Below are 6,531 nucleotides of genomic sequence, written 5' to 3' on the forward strand. Positions count from 1 at the left end.
TAATAATAATAATAATAATAATAATAATAATAATAATAATAATAATAATAATAATAATAATAATAATAATAATAATAATAATAATAATAATAATAATAATAATAATAATAATAATAATAATAATAATAATAATAATAATAATAATAATAATAATAATAATAATAATAATAATAATAATAATAATAATAATAATAATAATAATAATAATAATAATAATAATAAAAATGAAATATAAAAGTGTATACCCTTTTTCTAAAGCTTTTCCAAAAAAAATTGCCCACGACGGGACTCGAACCCCCGACCTCTCGCTCACCTGACACCACACTAAGCCACACTTCCACTTCTGTCTTTCTGATTTTAAACACCACTACTTTAGTTATAACCCGAATTTTATTCTCTATCTTCTTCTTCTTCTTAAACTATAATCAACCAGGGATCAATCCCTTTCATTAACCAAATTATTAACTAGTTTTTAGGATTTAAGAAAATGATACAGACAGCAAAGCGTGAAAAAAATAATAATATCATTCGCTGCTGTCGCAGCTTTACAAAAAAAAAAAAATTTGATTTCGCATATGATGATGTTTTGGACAAAATTTACAACATGAACTATGTTCTAAAAGGTGCGTAAAAACTTTTTGAATCACTAATTTCAACAAAAACCTCGAAATGATTATGAATTTGATTAAGAACAAATCGTTTGACTTTTTAAATTAGAACTTTGACTTCAAAATTCTTGATCAATTTGAGGAATTGAAAGCTTAAAATTTACAGATAGTTCACACAGATGATTCCTAACACTTCTTCATTTAAAGATTTTGGAAATATCTTCGGATTCGATCTATTGTTTAAATCATACACAGACAGAGTTAACGAGTTCATCTTCTTCTCTATTCCCTTTTTATTTTTCAATCGTAGCAGCAATATATAATAGAAATCGATTGATTATTGTAACAAATAAGATTTGATTGATACATTTGTATTATAGCAAAAGCAACAGACAATAATTCACGGGTGAGGGAAAAAAAATGGAAGAAAACAGAAAAAAAACTAAGTCCGTGATATATAAAATGCGTATCCATCTTAATTTATATTTATTATGTTTTTTTAATTAATAATTAGTAAATATATTAAATTTAATATTATGTTAATATTATTAATACAATTAATATTGTTAGTAATAATAGTAATACTAATAATAATAATAATAATAGAAACAATAATAATATTAATGATAACCATATTTAAAATATTAATAGAAATGATACATTTATTAATGATAATAATAATAAATATTAATAATGTTAATAATGGTATTAATAATACTACTAATAATAAGGGTAATAATAGAAGTAAGTAAATAATGAAAATGGTAATTTTAGTAATAATAAATAATCATAATAATATCTAGAAATTTTAGTTTTAGTCAATCTTATAGTAATATTTATATTCAAGACCTTTTTTTTATAATCATAATCATTTTATTATAACATAACAATTATAATAATACAACTTTAATAATAATAATATTAATATTAATATTAATATTAATAATAACAATGAAGTAATAATAATATTATCATAACAACTATATTTTTCAACTTGTAACTACATTTAATATTTTTATATCAGACTTTATTACTTATATCATATTTATTAATTATATGCTATATATTACATAATAACATATGTTGAATATTTAAATTTTATACACTTTAATATATACATATAATAACATTTATATTTAGAAATCATATATTTATATATAAATTCATTTTAATTACCACTTAATTATTTTATATCTTATTTTACATATTTAATTTTAAATGTTCAAATTATATTATTTTAAATTATTATATACTTATATATATATATATATATATATATATATATATATACACACACACACACACACATATATACAATAATTGTTCGTGAATCGTCTAGAATAGTTACAGGTCAAATGAAATCATGTACACAGTTCAAAAATTTTGAGATTCAATTAAATAGAATTTGCTTATCGTGTCAGAAACATATAAAGATTAAGTTTAAATTTGGTCGGAAATTTCCGGGTCGTCACAGTACCTACCCGTTAAAGAAATTTCGTCCCGAAATTTGAGTGAGGTGGTCATGGCTAATAGTAAAAATATTTTCATGACGAATATGAGTTGATGAATAGAGTTTTATCATCATTGAGTAATATGGATAAAACATTTTGATTGTTCGAAGAGTACGAATGAAGCTATTTCAAATTAGTGAAATGATGAAAATAAAATTTGTCTTGACTTTTGACGTAGTCATGTTTGAATTCCGGAATCCAAAGGATTTAAAGAAAACCTTCGAAATATAAAAGATTTGATTCTTCGGCGAGTAAGAAAATTAAGATCTCTATAATTAAATACGGTGATCTGCCTCGATTACTCTGTCTGATATTTCCATTATAAATTAAACACTTCCGTTCCATTATTCTCACCATTCCTATACTTTTTTTCTTAGTTCATACAACCAAAAGACTGTGAAAATGCTTAATCCCGTTCTAATCCTTGATATTTTCCTAATTATCATTTCTGTCTTCCTTGTTTTCAATCTTCCACCAGGAAAATCTGTTTACTTTTTCTATTACCTTAGGGTGATACTATTCTTAATTCTACCGTGTCCTTATATCACTATTCATATTAATATCCATGGTTTGTAACCTTCGTGTTGTTATTGGGCTTTATATTTTCTCTTATATTTTGGATCTCTTTGCCTTTTCATTATCCTCTCGACCTCTAATAAAGCGAGCAACGGTCTAGAATTCGTAAGTATGGAGTTTCGAATGAACTTAATGTCCTAACGAGAAAGAACGTAATAGCACGATTTGATTTGTCAAATTACCAGAATCACTGAGAATAGAACTATCAAGAATATATTTTCTTGATATGTTCGGAAGTTAATCAGAATGAAAGAGTTATGTAACATGACACATGATGACGTTATAATCTGTGAATCATCATGTTCCATTTAGAAACTCAGCATGACTTACTGTAATATAATCACGTTGATCATGTGTCATTATATTATACTAACTCATGCATCAGTTCCCAACATTACTTCAATAACATTCATATTTTAAGCTCGAAAGTTTACAGAATATAGAAACTAACAGTTTCTATATGATGTAACACTGATAGCACGAAGAGATTAATGATTTCAGATAAGAATAGTTATAAAAATATCTCCAGAATTATGGAGGATATTTATAAAGAAAGATACGATAATATCTTGGAATTTCTAATATCGAAGGATGGTGAAGAAAATTTGTCCGCAAGAGTTTGGAGTTAGAAGCAAGGTATTTACTAAAGATTTCATCAGAAACAAAATCATCGGGATTCTTAATGTACAAGTTTAGTCCTTGTGATTTGTTCAGAGACTCCTTCGTAGTTTACTCAATCAGTTTTTCAGTTTCAAACTTTTTCTGAGCTTTGCCAACATACAATTCTTTATCATCAACTTTTGGATGTTGAGATCGTTTACAGTTTTTGTTGCTTCATTCAACTTTTCAAAATTCAGAGTATTAATTCGTAGAATGGGTGCTTTTTCAGAATTTCAGAATGGAAGTTCATAGTTCTAAGAGATAAATGTTATATGGATACATATAACTGTTGATATGGAAACGTTGCGAGACTCACCATACAGATTTGTTGATTCCCAGTAATTGGTATAGCAGTTCTCGTTACAAGATGTGGATGAGTATATGATAGGGTTTCAATGGATAAATATAGTGATTTATCGGAGAGGGTTAAGCCAAGGAGCAACAAGGTTGCTGGTTAATTTACTTCTAATGTGGTGGAATATAAACGGATCTCCAGTAACGATGATGAAAAGGGCATCATATATATCAAGGTTATAATAAGGCTAATTCTGAATGAAAGTCGAAGTTGATTTGCTAGAGCTGTGACAAAATTGGCTAATTTTGGAAAGAGATTGCAAATTTATTTTCGATAATAATAACGCTAAAGGAATTAGCACAGCTACGTGTTAAACGTTTACTCAGTTTTTGAGAGTTTTCAGGTGCATAACTATATGCATCGATCTTTTCTTCCGTAGATGAAGTGCGGTTGGTTCATCCTCTCGATTGAGGTGTTTTCAAGAATTATGAAAGGTTTGAACGCAGATTGTAATCGTCAAGATACAAATGAGGTTTAAGATGAAATCAAGTGGCAAACTTGAAGAGATGTTTAGTTTCATATGTTATAATCAATGTTTTAATTCATTTTAATTGTCCAATGTTGGTAGTCCTCATTTGATAGTCCACAGTTAGCAGTTCAATAATTCATATATAGTTTAATATGTAATATTTGAATTAATTAATACGTATCGTGACCCGTGTACATGTCTCAGACTCGATCACAACTCAAATTATATATATTATTGTAGAATCAACCTCAACCCTGTATAGAGAACTCGTTCATTACTGCATATAGAGTGTCTATGGTTATTCCAAATAATATATATAAATGCATCGATATGATATGTCAAAACCTTGTATACGTGTCCCGATATTTACAATGCGTAAAATAAATAACAAAAATTAAATAACGATAAATAAAGTGCGTAAAGTAAATAACAGAAATTAAATGACGATAAGTAAAATTGCGAGAATGTAAATTGCGATAATTAAATTGTGATAAATAAAATGTAATCAGTTAGCTAGGAACAATTAGCTAGGAACAGTTAGCATAGATTCTTAACAAAATTTCTCATAGTTAATTTGTTTGTTTCAAACAAATTTTATTTTGTCAAATGTTTTCTTCATTATGCCACTTGTTGGATTCTGATAAATCAAAATCCCAATATGAAATTGGATGAACATGGTTATTCTGTGGTGAATGGATACGTATATCGGTGGTTGTAAGTAGAATAGTAAATGATCGTTGAATCAGATTCGAAGAATGTACAGTGTAACTTATTAATGTGAAATCTTAAATATTCCTCGGGTATTACCTACCCGTTAAAATATTTTCATCATTAACAGTTTGTACAAAAGGATTTTTAATTACAATCTTTATGAAAATGTATATACATATATATTTTCTTCAGATGTAATCATGGATTTAATGAGTCAATATGATATTAGACTCATTTGATTTACCATTAGAATAAGAATATATAATCTCTAAAACATTATAGATTATATAATCGCCATGTCGAACGAAGATAAATGATGTAGAACTATTCGTGGAATGATGATTATATTCGAGGTACAGAATGGGATGTTGAGGCATGGATTGTTAATGGTACTGGTGCTGTTAGTGATGGTACTGTTGGTGCCGGTGATGTTGTTGAAGCTGGTAAATTTTGCACCATATTCTCCAGATTGATTACTCGAGCTAGAAGTTCGTTGACTTCTTCTATTATTCCGGGATGATTGTCGGTCGGAACGAGCGGGTGAATAAGGTTTAGAATTTTAGATAGAATATAATCGTGGCGAGATACTCTGAAAATGAGTGTGGAAATGGTATTTTGAATAGGTTCACCGGTAAATGCTTCAGGTTCTTCGCCAAGTGGGGAATGTGGTGGATGGAAAGAATCGCTTTCTTAGCGTCTCCATCGGTTAAGTCGTCTACAAACCCATCAGATGAATTGGGGATGGTAGATTGATTGATTCACTCTGGTAACACCATTTTCGGAGCTTAGGTGAATATTCATGTCGGAATAGCTGTCGGAATAACTATCGGAATAGCTATCGAAATCTGAGGGAATCGAACTGGTTGAGGGATTCATCTCGTATGATCAGATGAAGGATTTTCGATAAGAAATCGATTATAGGATGTAGATTAGTACCCTGCAATACATAATTTATATATGCATATATAATACTAAAATCCCATAAGTTACGGAGGAATCTACGAAAGCTATCAGACAAAGTTTATAGTAACATACGCTAAGATATGAATTAACAGATACGCTAAGATATGAATTTTGTCAATACACTATTCATGCAGTCAATGCAGTAAAACGTGTCTAGACTAAGAATGATAAGCAGGTAATTTCTTAAGGATGATAAGTAGGTGATTTTCAACACGAAATGATAAGCAAAACTTTTGACATGCAGACACGGTCAAAGTCCAGACCCACTAATGTATCCTAATAACTATCAATTAGACACACTAATGCAAGACCTGGTTCGCTAAGACCACCGCTCTGATACCAACTGAAGTGACCCGTCCTAATCCATCTGGACGAAGTCCATATCGATTATAAACGATTCACAATAGTTGATTTCATCGCGAGGTTCATGACCTCTATATGATACATTTTACAAACATTGCATTCGTTTTTTGAAAGACAAACTTTCTTTACATCAAAAGTTGATGACATGCGTGCCATTTCATAATACATCCAACTATAATTGACTTAATAATAATCTTGATGAACTCGACGACTCGAATGCAACGTCTTTTGAAATATGTCATGAATGACTCCAAGTAATATCTCTAATATGAGCAAATGCACAGCGGAAGATTTCTTTCGTACCTGAGAATAAAC

This window comes from Rutidosis leptorrhynchoides, chromosome 2, assembly GCF_046630445.1.
Source record: "Rutidosis leptorrhynchoides isolate AG116_Rl617_1_P2 chromosome 2, CSIRO_AGI_Rlap_v1, whole genome shotgun sequence".
NCBI classification, from domain to species: domain Eukaryota; kingdom Viridiplantae; phylum Streptophyta; class Magnoliopsida; order Asterales; family Asteraceae; genus Rutidosis; species Rutidosis leptorrhynchoides.